Raw genomic sequence first — 17,369 nt, 5'->3', positions numbered from 1 at the left:
AAGCATATTGGGAACTGCAGTTTGTTAAGGGTGCTGAGAGTTGTTAGGAGACACCTTTCCCCCTCATGGAGCCACAATACCCAGAATTCCCTGTGAAGAGGGATTGGGTCAGACCCTCCAAGTGTCCCTATTTTCCAGTGACAGTCCCAGATTTACAGAAGCCGTCTGAGTTTATGATTTGATCACGGAATGTTCTGCTTTTCCTTAGAACATCCTTATTTTCATCGGAGAAATGTTGGAGGGTATGGAGTTACTGGACTCTAGAGTCAAGGAGAAAAGTAACTACTGTATACAACCTTTAGAAGATATCTGAAGGCAGCCCTATATACAGAAGTTTTTTTTAATGATTAATGCTTTATTATGTCAGACAGGTAGAGTATAAATAATAAAATTATCACCATCACCATCATCACCCTCATTTTTATCATTTATTATTTTCTTGAAGAAGAGACAAGCCCATTTTTCAGATTCACGCAGCAGTTCTCAACTTGTGGGTCCCCAGATGTTGTTGGACTACAACTCCCATAATCCCTGAGCTCTGGCCTTGCTAGCTAGGGGTGATAGGAGTTGTAGTTCAACAACATCTGGGGACCCACAGGTTGAGAAAGGCTGCGTGATCAGGGTATCTCAAGCCATTCCCCTAGGCATACCTCTTCTCAGGCGAATATAATTTGGGGGTAGTTTTAGTAATATTATTTTATCTAGACTAGAGAAAAGTCTGCCGTGTTCCCTCTGAAACACTTTTGTGTACCTCCTGGGGGGTATGTGTGCCACACTTTGGGAAACAGTGCCCTAGGGGAACCCTTCAGACTCCTCATGGACGCATGAGGGAATTATATTCATTCATTCTAGTCTGTACCTATTTAGAAGTGCTAACTGGCCTTGCAAATGCTTCTAACTATATGCATTACAACGTCTTCTCTTAGTGCTATTTTTTTCCAGAAAAAGAGGAGCCAGAACTCACCAGGAACACCTCCCTCATTCTCTTAGAATTGCAATGGTGCCCCCCTGAAAGGTGCTGGAACTGAGTTCCAATGAGTTTCCTTCTCCTAAGGGGGAAAAACACCTTTTTGAATCTGAAATTTATTTATTTATTTGATGGTGACCCTTTAGAAGAGATAATAGGCCCTCCAGCTGTTGCCTGTGGAAACGTTTCCCTGGCCCTTCAAACCTCGAGGGGACAGTGTCAGCTTTCTAAAGATAATTTTTTTGATATTCTGGCACTTTGAAGCTAACAGGGAAGAGAAGTTAAATATTATTTTTGCTAATACTATTATTATTACTAGTTATAGGGTGGTAGCTGTGTTAGTCTGCCGTAGTCGAAACAAAATAAAAAAATTCCTTCCAGTAGCACCTTAGAGACCAACTAAGTTTGTTATTGGTATGATCTTTCATGTGCATGCACACTTGGTATTTGAAGACGTGTGCATGCACACAAAAGCTCATACCAATAATAAGCTTAGCTGGTCTTTAAGGTGCCATTATTATTATTACTATTACTATCATCATTATTATTAGTTATATACTACTTAATGCCAACATAGGCTTCTAAGCGGTTTACAAAGTATAGCATTCAGTTACCAGTTAATTAGCCCTACTCTCCTGAAAGTGTCTAGAGGACATGTGCCAGTTTGTTCTTTGTGTAATGGCAAAGTCCTCATGAGTCATCCCTTGCAGGGTTTTAGTCCCAACACAAAAGTGGCGGGTGGGGGGCGGGGAATGGCAAAAAACGGTCCTAAAATTGCACAGAAAGGTTTTTAAAAGGCATGAAAACAGTGTCTAGCAATTCCACAAGCTTTTGGAAGTGCAATTCTAAGAGCCGTTGCAGGCCTGTGGAGAGTTGGAGTTTGAGGAAGGAGGTTGGGAGAGAGCGATTGTGTTAGAGTTTGTTTGGCATAGTTTGGCATCTAGTAAGTGCTGCTGGTCAGTGGTGTAGCGTGGGTTGTCAGCACCCGGGGCAAGGCAAGTAATTTGCGCCCCCTAACCCATGGATTTGCGCCCCCTAACCCGTGGATTTGCGCCCCCTAACCCTAACCCCCAGATGTTGCGCCCAGTGCGGCCGGCCCCCCCCTGCACCCCCACGCTACGCCACTGCTGCTGGTTTTTCAAGGGTTTCCAGAAGTTTAGAGGGTGTTTGCTAGCTTTCCCAATGGGCATATTTCAATTATATGTGATTTCATGTATGCATGCAGTGCCTCAGAACGTAACCCCCACATAAATTGGGAGTTGCTCTCTCTCTATACAGTAGATATAAGGGGCAGGGAGCGTCCACCGTGTTCTTTAAATGGATAGTGTAATTTGTGAGTTTGGACCCATCAGACCTAAATAACGGGTGAAATCATGCCAAGTCATGATTCATTCTTGAATCAAAATGGCGCCAGCATCCAAACGTTCATGAAGACTGTCACCTCCACCTCAGAAACCCTTGTGCCGAGTTTGGCAACAGCATTTTGAGAAGTGCCTGAATGCATGGACAAGAGACAGACGAGTTCCTGTAAATAATCCTGGAATCGTAGTTTGTTAAAGGGTGTTGGGAATACTAGCACACTTCTGTTTTCAAATTGTGTATCCTTACGTCGCAGAAGCAAGGACCCCTTTCACAGAAGTATTTCTGGTGATCTCTGAGAAAAGGCAAAAAGTATTCTACAGCTTTTTATAGTACTTGAACTGAAACTCCCCCCCCCCCCCAAATAAAACACCTGCTGCCACATTTTGGCTACCTTTTTAGTTGATTGAAAAGTTCTCTTTATTTAAAAAACGCAAAAAAGTAGCTGCAAAAGAATAGAATGTGTTTTCTATATATGTAAGCATGAAATACAATATTATAATGTATTCATGTACAAAAAGCCAATTATGGTTCAAAGAGCTTTGCATATATGTATTAGGTGACCTTGATTTCTATCACATTTTAAGCAGAATGTCGTTTGATGAGTGAAAATAATCCATAAGGCCGGTCGTTGTATTGGAATCGTCTTGACCAAATGCGGTTTTAAGCAATTAATCTAACCAGCCAATCAGTTAAATGTCACCACCCTCTTATTTATTCTGCTCTTTCTCTCTCCCTCATGGCTTCTTTAGGAATGAACACACTGAATATTGATGTGTCCAGCTGTTCTTGGAGGCTGGGAGGGAAAAAAGGCTGATTAAGAAGAAAGAAACGAAAGAAAAGGTAAACAAACACACACGAGAGACAATGTTGTGCAGTGGTTAGAGCTTGGGGCTAAAGGGCAATCTCCACGCAACTGACCTGCCTTGCAGGACTGTTATGTGGAAAGAACCGGCCCCATCGCCCTTTTGAGAAAGCGGTAGCATTAAAATGCAAATAAACCTTTGAAAAATAGCTCGTAAAACCATTTAAATAGCTATAAAATCTTTTAAAGGGAGAGACTTTTTGACCCGTCTTGCAGGGCTGGTGTAAAAGACCGGGGGGGGGGGGGCAAGCCACGTCCGCTGCCCTTTTGAAGAAAAAGGTAGCATGGAAGAATGCAATACATTTTTAAAAGAAAAAGTGTGCGGAGGACTAGAGGGAAATCCTAGTGCTGCCATTTCTGCCAAGCCACCCAGAGGGGGCCCAAATCCAGTTGCAATACGAAGGGAGAGGGAAAAGAGGGCAAGGCGGAGCGCGGGCCGCTTTAAGCGCTCCTTTGGCGAGCTGAACCAACTTCCCGCAGGCGGAAGGATATACAGGCAGAGGCCGCACTGCAACCTAGCTTGCATGTTTGCAAGGAGGAGGAGGAGGTGTGTGTGTATTGAGATGTCCGTGTGTATGTATGCATATATATAAAATTTTGGGGCCTGGTTGGCCCCGCCCTTCCTTCTCTGTGATTGGACCCCGGTCGCCATCTGCTTTGCTTCCTCTTAGCCCCCCTCCTTTTCCAATACTTGGGTTGCACACACTCACACATACACGCATACAATCTGTCTCCGGCAACGTTGTAGCCTCTCCTCCACCCCCCCCCCCCGGTTGTGCAATGTAGTTGCCTTGTTATTAATTTATTATTATTATTATTTAAAAAAAAAGAATTGTCGCTAGGAAGGAAGGGAAGCGCGAGAAGAGGAGAGAGAGAGAGAGAGAGAGAGGCAGAGCGAAGAAAGAAAGAGGAAGAGGAGGAGGGGAAAAAAAATCAAACAAGGACGCAGGATTGCAAAGAATCGGCGGCGGCTCCCAGGAGGACGAACTTTAAAGCTGAGGGGGACTGAGATTGGCATCGTGGCTGTATGCTGAGAATGTGCTTGTCCTCCTTTTAGGGGGAGGGAGGTTGCCTGGTTTTTCTCCCCCCCCCCCCGCACTCCCCGCCGCCTTTTTGTTGTTGTTGTTCGAGAGAGGCCCTTGAGGCAGCCAGCCTGTTCTTGGGAGATCAGCTGTCTTTGGAGGCGCTCCGAGGAGCCAAAAGCAGAGAGAGGAGAAGGTAAGTGAAACTTACACGCGTTGTGTCAGTTTTCTTGGGGATGGTGTTGTTCTTGTGTCCTCCAACCCCACCCCCCGTCTCTTTCCGGGGTGTAAAGCAGGATCTTTCTTGAATTGGGTGGGGGAGACCAGATCCCCCCCCTTCCCGGGGCCTGGGGTTGTTTGGAGAGGAAGACGGCAGGAGGCTCAACAGAAAAATAAGACATGGACTCTTCCAAGCTCATTTCCTCATGACATTTCTGTTTCCACCCCCCCCTCCCACCCCGCAAACAAACAAACCAGCAAAATGGTACAGTACTGTAAAGCGAGGAAGCGGGGAGGAGATGTACCAAGGAGAGTCAGGGCAGAAGTGGCTGCTTTCTTAAGTGGGGGGAGATACGTGTGTGAGTGTTTTTAGGGGTCACCGATGGGGAGGGGAAGATGAGGGAGAAAGTGGACATGGGCAGCTTCCAGGGGAAAAAGCTAGAGAATTGATCCGTGTGTGTTTGGGTGGGAGTGGTGGGGTGTAAAAAGAGAGGCAGAGAAGGGAGCAAGCACTTGAGATGGATGTGGAGAGTTGGGGTGTGAAATCTAGGGTTGCTGGAAAATAGGAATAAAATGAGGTGAAAGGGAGAGCTGTAGATGAAAGTGCAGGTAATGGGGTGCATTGGAAAGTAGGGTGCATAGTGTTTGGGTGCCTCTTCAGAGGTGGGAGGGAGAGATACAGGGAACTTTAAAATAGAAGATAGGTTGGGAAATTGTCCCAGTATAATGTATCTTGGGCTTATCCTGAAATGCAGGTTTCATTATGTTGTGTGTAGTCAAAGGGTTGGGGCGAAAAGTGCATTGGAAGAATAATTCTAAGTGTGCATTGTTTTTTTAAGAGAATGATGAGAACTGAGGGAGAAATATTGGGGTGCCTAGATTCTGATGTTATGAGACGGCATTTGTAGAGAGGAGGGGAAGAATACACCCCCCCTCCCCACTGACTTGGGAAGAGTGAATGGTTAGAAAGGAAAGAGGAAGGATAATAAGGAAATACGATGGGTACAAATTATGCAGTCTGGCTGAAGAATACAAGGGAAAGAATAATGCGAAACTGGAGGAATGGTTCCTTGAGATGTGGAAGGAACTGGTGGAAAGCAATTCTGCAGGAAGTGAAAGGGTTTGTGGAGGGGGGGAGAGGGTTAAAGGGGATCATCTTGGAGCAAAAAAGCCCACTATTATTTTATGTAACTGGTGCTCAACAGTGTTCCCATTTGACAAATGGAGGACTGAGGCCCAGAGAGACCAGCAGTGCAGGCATATGTGCCTACCCAGAAATAAACCCCATTGACTTTGATGGCACTTACTTTATGTGCTTAATTCTGAGTAGTAAGTTTGCTTAAAAGCCACTAATGGAGATGAGAGTCCACCACCTTCCAAGGAAGGCTTTTCCTAAGTCAGTATGCTTGATGTTTAGTAAAAAAAAAACCCAAACCCTGTCTTGTCATTTGAATCCATCGGTTCTAGAGCAACAGCAAAGAATTCTGCTCTATCTGTGGGACAACCCTTCTCAGGACCTTTTATGTTGGTCCTCAGTTGCTGTCCCAAATTGAAAACTGTGTCTCTGTGTGCGGATATTCATTGGCAGCTCACTGTCCTTATCAACACCAGCACAAAACAACAGAGCAGCCACGCAGGATTTGTGGGTTGTGCTGTGTGTTGTGTGTAGGACTGTGAGGAATTGCTTTATGCCCCTACGAGGTGTCCTTCGCAAGCCTAGCACCCTCCAGAAGTTTTGGGCTACAACTCTCAGTTGTGCTGCCTGGGCTGATGGGACTTGTAGTCTTAAGCATCTGGAAGGGGGCAGGTTTGTGAAGGCTGGCTTGGAGGCTTAAGATTCACAGAGGCACTTTATTTTAAAGCATCACAAAGTCTCTAGGATGTTTGCTGCTGTTGGTTCAAGAGTATGAGCCAAGAAGTCTCGGGTTCAGATACTACCTCTGCCATGACCTCCCCAGATACCCTTTGCCAAGTCCTCAGCACACACACCTTGCCTCCCATATGTCTTGATCAAAGCAAATAATTATTGCTACTAGTCATGGTGAGCCAAATAGAGCCTCCAAAATTGGAGACAGGGTACCTGTGACCGCTAGATTCTGAAGAAAGGCTATTGCCTCTGTGCCCTATATATGGCCTTCCTGGGAGTCTTTGTTGGAGCCACCTTGACTTGACCCAGCAAGGCAATTCTTCAGTTCATAATACTGGCCTTCTTGCCAGCCCCGTTGCAAGAATTACCATCACAGGGCATGTAAAGAGTTTTGAGTGCTTAAGAGAGAGAGATTTATGGCAGTAATACTAGATTTGCTACGCTACCCCAAACCTCCAAACAGACATTTATATGACAAACTATTTATGACCTCATTGGCCTCAGAAGTAATTCGGAGCTCGAATTAGGCCAAGTGCCATCTTCCAGTGGGACTGATTCTCTTGGAACACAGCTGTGCAAGCCCTTGTATTACACTGAATTCTCTGCTGGAAAAGAATGAAGAGCTGTGTATAACCTGAAGTCTTCCAGATTCTCACACCAGTGTGTGTTGTTTTTAAAACATTTCCCAATACTCTTTTATATGTGTGTCAATGTTAATAGCAGTTTTGTTTGGATATGCTATGTGGATGGTGCCTGGTAGTTATATTTAGCAAACTGTCTCTTCCCCAAATCCAGAACTGCGAATAGGCAAGGATTATGGGAGTGGTAGTCCAGCAACATCAGGTTCCCCCATCGCTGACCTACTTTGTTTCTGTTCTGATGGGTGATGGTTCTGTTGCTGCTACCATTTAGTGCAACCATTGCAAGCTGGTGTCCTCCACTCAGCTGGCTGGGGCTGATGGGAGATGTAGTCCAAAACATCTGAGTGGAGGACATTAGCTTGCAAAGGCTGCACTGGTGAAATATTAGTGTGCGTATGTGTGTAAGCAATACTTACACTGGTGCCTGTGTTTGGAGAGGGCAGTGTGTCTGGCTTTTACAGCTGGAGAAGTGAAGCACATTGGACTAGCAAAGGCAGATGCTCTTGATAAGCAGAAATTGTGGGCTTTGCTGACCTTCTACTTTGTGAAGGCTGCCAGCTCTGGTTGTTTGGATCTGGTTAAAATCCTAGAAAAAGCTGGTTGTGTGGACTTCTTCGGCCATTTCCCAGACAGGCTCCATGGGGGAAGAAGAGGAGAGATGATGGTGGTTCTCAGAGGATTGTCGGAAGAGGGCGGCGGGGCATCTGCAGCAGCTGTGCTAAGTGTCAAATTGTTCTTGACATGTTTTTGGGTGTTTGCGTCTCACTGGGCACCCTTTTGGGAAGGGAAGGCTGTTACTTCTGGGCTGATCCACTGAGTACTAGTACCTTTTCAGTCAGCAGGGAAGACAGGTATTTTGAATTTTGCCAGGAGTGAAAGCATAATCCTTGTGATGTGCCGGGTGATGGTGGGGACTGGATTTTTTTATAAAAAGGATGAGCAATTGTCTAGATGGCTTGCCAGCCAAGGAGTGGAAACAAGTCACTTCTCCCAACCTGGCTTATAGCCAGTCCATATTCATCTGCACACCAAACATACTCCTTTTTCCTTGTGGCAGTGGTATCTTCCCCACCCCCCCTTTCTGTTTGCTATCTTAGTTGTGCTCCTGCACAAACATTACACACACTTCAACACTACCTTTTATGTACTTTGTTGTTCTTGTTTTCATAGCTCTTTCCCCTGTGGTACAAGTGTGTTTGTCACTCGGTTGGACCCTTTCCCCCTTATATTACGGTACTTGTTTGCTTGTAACTGACTCTTGTGTGCGTTTACGCAATTTTTTCTCACCTGGCCGAAGTCATCCTCTGACATTCCGTGTTTGCATGGTGCTTATTCTCTGTCTGTCTGTCTGTCTGTCTGTCTGTCTTTGCAACAGAGGCCCATCTCTGTCTGCCCCTGCCTTCCAAAATGAGGCACGTAATGTCTACAGCGAGGGCCTTTTTGGTGATGGTGCCCTGTTTATGAAACACCCTTCCTCACGCCCACCACCCACACTTTGGAACTCCCTGCCTTTTGACATCAGGCAAGCACCTTCACTCTACTCTTTTCAGGGCTTGCTAAAAACAATGTTGTTTAGACAGGCCTTCCCAGATATAAAGAATGTGGATGTGTGCTTTAATCTGTTTTTAGCTTATCATTCAGTTTAATTATTTTTGAATGTTTTAAATAGCTGTCTTTACTAATAATTTCATTGTTTTATTCTTTTGTAAACTGCTTTGAGGTGTTTTGTTTTTTGTTTCAAGCAGTATATAGATTTTATGATGTGAATAAAATAAATAGACAGATGCCAGTTCAGGGCCTGTGTCTTCAGTGCTTGATCTGTTTGTTTGACATTTGAATGGCTAATTGGTTTTTTTAAAAATTCCTTGCATACCCCCATTTCAAGACTTTGAGGTGTATGATTTGCATGTATGATTTATCGCCAACCCTGTTGCAGAAGATTGTAAATGGGCAGAACAGGATCTGAATCGATCTGTGTCTTATAAACCGTTGCTGGTGCTGCCTGTTTGAACAGTTGAGGGGATGGCAGAATGGAGAGCCTGGGGTTTGAAGCCGTCAGCCTGTTTCCCCAGGATATTAACTGGCTCACCTGCCCTTTAATCTAGGCCTGGCTGAGTTCAGCTCCAGAGGGATAATCTGTGGTAATGAAGCTGGCTGCTTTTCACCGGTTTGTGCGCACTCCTATTGCCTCCTGTTGTTTTTGCTGGTTTCTATGGTTATTGTTATAATTTGTCACTTTTATGAATGTTGTTGTTGAACTGTTTTGCAGGCTGGGATGTGGCCCAGTGGCATAAACCAGCAGTGTACATGTTCACCCCACCCTCACTCAAGTAAATATAGGCTCACTTCTGTAAGCAGAGGTGCACGGTCTTGGTTGCTGCTAAGAGTCCCTCTCTCCATATCCAAACTCTATGCAGGTGTGAGAAAGGGGAGCTCCACAACCCTCACCCCAGTATCACACTCCATTTCTGCTTTGATGTGCCCTCCGCAGGGATGTTGGCCTCTGTTATTATGTAAAATTCATACGCCAAGTTTGGATGGTTAGATATAAAAATATCCTATTGGGATGCTTGTATTATTATTATTGTCATCGTCATCATTATTAAAGGTAAAGGTAAAGGGACCCCGACCATTAGGTCCAGTCGTGACTGACTCTGGGGTTGCGGCACTCATCTCGCTTTATTGGCCGAGGGAGCCGGTGTACAGCTTCTGGGTCATGTGGCCAGCATGATTAGCCACTTCTGGCAAACCAGAGCAGTGCACGGAAACGCCATTTACCGTACCTTCTCGCTTTGACGTGCTTTCAAACTGCTAGGTTGGCAGCAGCAGGGACCAAGCAACGGGAGCTCAATCCGTCACGGGGATTCAAACCGCTGACCTTCTGATCAGCAAGTCCTAGTTTCTGTGGTTTAACCCACAGCGCCACCCGCGTCCCTATCATTATTATTACTATTGCATTTATATCTTGTCTTTCCTCCAAGGAGCTCAAGATGGCAACATGGTTCTTCCTCTCCTCATTTTATCCTCACAACAACCTTGTGAGGTAGGTCAGGGTGAGAAATAGTGACTGAGCTCAATGTCACCCTGTGAGCTTCATGGCTGAGTGGGGATTTGAACCCTGGTTCCTAGGTCTTTGTCTAGCATTTGAACCACTATACCACACTTGCTCTCAGATTTCAGGTTTCTTCATGGCCTAGAAACATCTTAAGTCAGCCTTCCCCAAATGTGGTGCCAGCTGGGACTGATGGGAATTGTAGTTCAAAATGACTGCTGGCTGGGGCTGGGGCTTGAGGGGAACTGTAACATCTGGAGGTCAGGGCACCAGGTTGGGAAAGGCTGTATTAAGGTGGCGTGTTTTTAGATGTCTTGACGGACAGTGTTGCTTGTACAAGGTTTGTTGGGCTCCTCTTAGGACTAGTCCATCTGGCCTCTGTTCCTGATAGAGATGGACTTTACCAAGAGAGCACACTTTTATTTATATACTAAGATAATTTATATCCTGTCTTTCACAACATGCTGTTGGGGCAGGGCAGGTTACATTGCATCACAAATACTACTCAGCAATGCAAACACTTTACACCTATGAAAATATTTTTGTGCAGTTCCTTAATTTGGTGGCACAACAAATAAATCCTTCCTGCCGGTCAGAGGCAGAATGAAAAAGCAGCATTTTTACATGGTGTTGGAACCTGCTCACCATGGGTACCTGGCTAATATGAAAGCGGAGAGTCCTCTGGGTATGGGGTGCCACTCCCAAGAAGGCTCTGTTCTTTTTTTTCTGGGCAATTAGATCTTTGCTAATGGTGTGGCTACCAATAGAGCCTTGCTAGCTGGTTTCCACTTAGAGGCAGGACAGTGTTTGGAGAGGGTCCCAAGTCGTTCAGGGCTTCATATGCCAGAATCAACACCATGAATTGCTCATCTGTGTGGGCTGCCAAACTCATAGCCATTTTCAAGGATCACCCACAAAACACCCAGTTTTGGTTTTAACACATGATCTTAGGGAAAATGGGGTTCCTGAGTGTTTGAGTCTTTTGTTTGGCTGCCCAGTGTGTCTCTAGCAGATGACTCTGTTTTTCTGCCTTCATTCTCAAGTTTTATTTTCTCTCCCTCTCTCCCTCCCTCCCTCTCTCTCTTTTCTTCCTTCCTTCCACCAGCTGGTTCAACTGCCTGCCTGTGGCCATGTCTCTAACGCTGTGCGGTGGGGCTTATTGCTCTTTCCCCTTCCTGTTTCCTTCCTCCCCCCACTTTATCGTCAGCATCAAAGAACCTGTTGTAAAAAAATAAAATATTAAGATGATAGTTGATGGTCTTTGGGTTCTGAACCACTGTCTGGAGCTGATAATGATAACTGATCTAAGACTGAATCCAGACAAGACAGAAGAGGGTCTTGGTTCCATAGGAATGGTCAATCTAGTACAGTCATACCTCGGGTTGAATATGCTTTGAGTTGAGCCCATTCGAGTTGCGCTCCGCGGCAACCCGGAAGTAACTTGCGCATGCGCAGACGCTCAAAATGACATCACACGCATGCGCAGAAGTGGCGAAAAGCGTTATGTTTAACTCTAGATGCGAACGGGGCTCCAGAACGGATCCCGTTTGTATCTAGAGGTACCATTGTAATAGGAGTTGGGTCCATGGGCACATTCGCAAATGGGACAAATTGTGGTGGGCATCTCTCTCTCTCTGACACAGACACACACACGGGTTGCCAGGTCAGACCCTGAGATTTCAGGGCCCAAACCTGAGATCTAGGGGTGATGTTATTAAGCGTGACACATTAAGCATTAGACATGGTCACTGCGGGCTTGTCATTAGAATAAAAAAGTATTACAAGTGAGCAAATATGTTGCTGGTTGGAATTTAAGATCGAAACCTTAGCTAAAGCAGAAGTGAGGGGACTGTTCCTTCTCACTTTAGGGAGCCTAGGTAAGTAAAGGTAAATGGACCCCTGACCGTTAGGTCCAGTCATGACTGACTCTGGGGTTGTGGCGCTCATTTCGCTTTATTGGCTGAGGGAGCCGGCGTACAGCTTCCAGGTCATGTGGCCAGCATGACGAAGCCACTTCTGGCGAACCAGAGCAGCACACGGAAACGTCGTTTACCTTCCCGCCAGAGCGGTACCTATTTATCTACTGGCACTTTGACATGCTTTTGAACTACTAGGTTGGCAGGAGCCTAGGTAGGGAATATTTAATCTAAAAGGAGAGAGTGAAGGAGGACAGAGGACTTCAGAGAGGCTATGCAGTAATTTGTAGCTGGCTCCTGCCAGGCTAAAGCTTGTAAGCTGCATGCACAGTCTTCTTAATCGGCACCACCACCATCATAAGTAATCATAATAAAATTTAATCCACTCTTCCCCACCTGGAGATTCAAGGTCTCCTCCTGCCACCTGAAGGGGCACTGGAAAACCTGGAGAATTCAGATAAGCCTTACACACACATACACACGCTGCAATCAAACAGACATCTCAACCTCTTACATTGGCTACAATGGGATGCTTCTTTCAAGCCTAATCGCAGTGTATCTGATACACTTGGTATCTGAAGAAGTGTGCATGCACACGAAAGCTCATACCAATAGCAAACTTAGTTGGTCTCTAAGGTGCTACTGGAAGGAATTTTTTTTTTTATCCTGTGAGGTAGGTTATGTTGGGGGAGAGTGGCTCAATTCCGACGTGGGGTCGTGCTATGGTTAAGGAAACTTAACTCTGATTTTTGACTTCTGGAATTGTAAACCTTGGTTATAATTCTGTTTCCATCACTTGGGACTGGTGCACCAGGGAGGCATGAGTGAAATTAAGAAGCATGGGTGTTAGAGGATACTGGCTGGCCGCTGTTTGAAAATTTAAACCATAGATTTGGCAGTATAAACGATTGGTTTGTGCAAACCATTATTTGATCTTCCTTCCCCTCCTCTACCATGCCAGCTCCTTGCACCCCAGAGGTTTTGGGCGACAACTCCTGCTGGTTTTTGTTTTGAAATGATTTCATATTTGATTGTTACTGTAATGATGTGTCGATGTGGCCTTTTTTGTTCTGTTTTGTGTGAGCTGCTTTGAGCGCATTTATATGGAAAAGCAGCACCCAGCTTTTGAAAAAGAATGGTGATAACTTCCATCAGCTCTGTGCTCGTGAGGCGTGATGGGAGTTGTATTCCAAAATGTCTAGAGCGCCCCAGGTTGGCAAAGGGCTGTTCTGTTCAGCTATTGGCCAATGACACTGTTGAGAAATCTGTGGTGGAGGAGAAAATCTGCAAGTAATCTGGGGGAAATTGGCCACGGCAATAGCAAATTTGGGATTTGTTTTGATAAAACATTGGGAGGATTTGAAAACCACCATAGTGTTCCCTTTTTGTCTTCTTTTGCAATATATATATTTTTTTAAAATGGGATTACTAATTTTTGTGTGTTGTCAACAGTTTAAGTATGCGTGAGGATCTGTTTTGATTTACATTGCGAAATAGGATTCAAAGGTTTTTAAAAAGATTGCAAAACCACAGTGAGGAAGCCCATCGGCTGGAATATCAAGCAGTTCATACCAATTTTTTGGAGGGGGAAGGGAAGTTAATTTGCCCCTCTCCTCCTCCTTGACAGTGAGGTGAAGAGTAGGACAAATTGAGTGAAGGCTTGGGCCTACCACTATTCAGGGTTGCTGGGTCTTGGGGACATCCCAAACCCTCTTACAGAGTAGGACTTCCACCTGCTCAAACTATTTTGCAATGGTTGTGACGTGGATTTTAGATACCTCATCCCTGATCAATGCCTGTCCTGATCTTCTCTCTCTATATTTACTGCTTTTCAACACTGTTCCCACAGCCAATTAAAACCAATATCAGCAATTAAAATGTATTTAAAATATTAATATAAAACGACTGTGGAATACATAAAATCAAGTTTGTTTTTTCTGATTAAGTGGGTCTTGGAATCTAAATAAATGAAACAACCTATTGATTCAATTATCAGTAAGTGAATGAAATACTTGGTTAGTGTGTATTGCTAGATTTCCCCTTCTTTGTAACAGAAGAACATCCCTGCTAGATCAGGCCTCCTAGTCCAGTATCCTGTTTCTATGCCCAAATCTCCAGGAAGTCAGCAGACAGGTGCCACAGGTATCCTACTGTTGTTAAAAGTTCTCATTATTTTAATCTGTATGCTATCTTTCTACACGAGTGTGTCCACGGTTGCTCACAAGACGAGGAAATCAAGAACAAGAACAGCAATGCATATCAAAGCATCATCACAACAGTCTATTGTTTAACCAATCAATTTCAAAACAGAATACAACAATCCAAATAAAAGCACACCTCGTTTCAGTCATAATTGCAGCTTTGTAACATTTTAAATTCATTACAAATAGACAATGTCAATCATTAAAGCACCACATCAGTTCCTGTTCTTTATCTGTTGTTAAAATGTGTAAGCCCTCTAGAGTCAAGTATGATAAAATTGTTCCAAGTTTGATATTAATAAGACAGCCTTTGCTAACCTGGTTCCCTCCAGATGTTTTGGACTCCAATACCCATCAGCCCCAGCCAGCACAAGTTGTAGTCCAAAACATCTAAAGGAAACAATCTTAACCTGGAAGTTGAGAATGGCTACAATAAAATTATGCCTATTATGGAGAAAGTGGAGAGAGAAAGTGGAGAGACAGTGGAGACTGTCCAATGAAATTGAATGTTGGGAGATTCAGGACAGATAAAAGTTCTTCATGCAGTGCATAGTTAAACCGTGGAACTCTCTCCCACAGGAGGCAGTGATGACCACCAACTTGAATGGCTTTAAAGGAGATCTGAAGAAATTCATGACAGACTAGGCTATCAGTGGCTGCTAGCCGCAATGACTATGCTTTGCCTCCACAGTCAGAGGCATCAATGCTTCTGAATGCCAGATGCTGGGGATCACAGGTGGGGAGAGCATTGTTGCTAACATGTCCCGCTTGCAAATTGCCCGCAGGTATCTGGTTGGCCACTGATAGCATGCTGGTCTAGAAGATGCACCACAGACCTGATCAAGCAGTCTCTTCATCAAGGTTCTGCTTAGCTAGCATGGTCAGTAGCCATTGGCAGGCCTATATAATATTGTGCAGGCAACTCCCCATTTATGCCGGGTTACATTCCAAGGCACCATGTATTGCATATATTTTGGAACACCATTGAAAAAGCCTGCAAACACCCTCCAAATCTCCTTGCTCCAACTCTCCACAGGCCTCAAAGGTCGGTGCAAAGGCTCCTGGGATTGCATTTGCAAAGGCTTGTGTAGGATTGCTAGACACTGTTTATGTGGTATTTTTGCCGTTTTCACACTCTTTTAGGGTCATTTTTGCCCCTTTTCGTGCTACTTCCAGGTTCCTAGAGATGCGTGTGCGCACGTGTCTTGAACGTGTGTAAATGGGGAGTTGCCTGTACTATCCTTGTGGATTTGAAGCCCCAGTGGAGATTGGCTGAGCTGTTGTGGTGGCACAGAATGTCTGGGTCTTGTTTTGGAAACTGTGAGGAAAGGGACAGTTGTCAGCTTGACTGGGATTGAAATGGCACGTGAGGGTACAAGGAGGATTGGTAAGTAGGGTAGGTAGATGACAGGGGGCCTAAAGGAAGAATACAGAGCATATTTCAAAAAATAAAACCAGGACTCCCCAAAAGTAGTTGAGCTTTTTGTTACGCAATTTTTCGATTGACTGGCCTAAGATCCAGGACAAAGCGCTGCCGTTCGGAATTCCCTGCCCCCTGGACATCAGTTCCGCCTTTGAAATCCCGTTAATGTCTGGGAAAATCTGGATATATGGCAGCCCTATTTGTGGCTCCCAACTATGGAACTCTCTACCACCAGAGGGAAATTTGTCGCCTTTACTGAGGTGTTTCTCCCATCTATTTAAAAAAAAAACTTACTCCGTTTGGCTGCTGGGGACTGATGAGACGGTCTCCTTTCTGTTCATTGTGAATGATGTATTTGGGGCTGATTTTTGAATGTGGTGATTGTATGGTTTTATTGTTGATTTTTTACTATGTATTTTACTTTATTTCCTATGCACCATCTTGGGATGCTCAGATGAAGGGTGGTCTAAAAAATATAACAAGTAACAATAAAGTAATAATATTTAATTGAAAGGACAGATACTGTCTTTGCTTTTCAACCGGTTCAAAGCAATGAGGTCCAGCAAGACTTAATTGTTCTCTTGGCTGAGACATCTCTAGGATGTAGGGCCTTAACTAAACATGTTGACAAGTTGAACTGCTCCAATTAATGGTTTGTCATTTACTTAGCACTTGTAGCATTTGGTTTACAAGCCTGATGCTATTCGTCTTTCCAGCCCTTGCAAGGTAGGCCATAATAATATTCCCATTTTGTGGAGGAGACACTGAAACAAACTAGTCAGGGGAAGTGTGAGCTGGAATCTGAACCCTGATGCAGGTCCACTCAAGGTGTATTTGGTGGGGTTTACTCCCAAGTAAGAGTAAAAGGGATTGCAGTAATAATGTCTTTTCAAGTCAACTGCTTCTCTCTGAAGTGTTTATGTTGAGGATGCTGCTGAAGAAGCTATAAAAGGAGGACCAGTCAGACCTTTTATTATTGGCATAGATGATATAATTATTTTGGGATGAGGTTAATAGAAGGGGTTTGGGGTCAAAGCAAATGCCTTAATGCTTAAGCCATTGTTGTAAGAACACCAGTAGTTATGAGTGACCTTTCAGGCAGTCAATAGCAACTGCTTGGCTTTTTAAAAGAAATTGATTATAAATTGCCTCCAAAATGATTGATTTTAGCTCTTTCTATAAGCTGTGAAATACTCTCCAAGCAAAGAAAATAAATTTGTACCGTACAAAATCTTGAGGTGAGAGTTTTTTAAAGAGAGGAGTTTGAATCCCAATCAAATCATATTCTTATTTTTATTATTATTTATTATTTATAATTATTTATTATTATTTGCTAACCTGGTACCCTTCTCCAGATGTTATAGGACTCCAACTCCCATCAGTTCGCAGCCAGCACAGCCATTTTGGACTCCCAACTGCGGCTGATGGGAGTTGTAGTCCAAATCATCTGTAGAGCACCAGTCTGGTTGAATGCACAACAGAAGCACCCATTTGGGTCAGATCAGGCTGGGTCCATCTGGTCCAGCCTTCTGTTTCCAGCTGTGGCCAGGCAGGTGCCTCTGGAAAAGCCCTCAAGAGGAAGTAAAGCTGAGTAGGGATTTGAACCTAGGTCTTCCCCTGGTTCCCCCAGCGAGCCCTGGTCAACAACTAAGCTGCCATCAGGGCAATGCCCCATAAGGCAAGGTGAGACAGCCAGCTCAGGTGGCAGGATCCACTTTGCACAAAATCTGGGAGGGTGCAGGAAGTTTAGTGGTGAAAGTGAGCAGATGTTTTGTGGGGGGAACATCTGCCTTGTTGGACTTTCAGCAGCTCTGCTGGTTATTTGAAAACAGAGGAA

General features: G+C 44.6%; 1 protein-coding gene across 3 annotated transcripts in view; it reads left to right on the top strand.

Annotated features, from left to right (window-relative positions):
* The first annotated feature begins 3,073 nt into the window (after window positions 1-3,073).
* Window positions 3,074-17,369, top strand: part of MEF2D (myocyte enhancer factor 2D) — a 138,494-nt gene continuing 124,198 nt past the window's right edge. For 2 of the 3 annotated variants that reach the window (XM_083717374.1, XM_083717372.1), the window contains exons 1-2: window positions 3,074-3,169; window positions 4,022-4,409. The gene's annotated coding sequence lies outside the window, so the exon portion shown is untranslated. Of the gene's footprint in view, window positions 3,170-3,874; window positions 4,410-17,369 lie in introns of those variants that run through there. The other variant, XM_083717376.1, reaches the window with a different exon arrangement.

Source organism: Podarcis gaigeae, assembly GCF_964106915.1.
Source record: "Podarcis gaigeae genome assembly, chromosome: 16".
NCBI classification, from domain to species: Eukaryota; Metazoa; Chordata; class Lepidosauria; order Squamata; family Lacertidae; genus Podarcis; species Podarcis gaigeae.
This window is presented reverse-complemented; position numbering and strand designations above follow the sequence as displayed.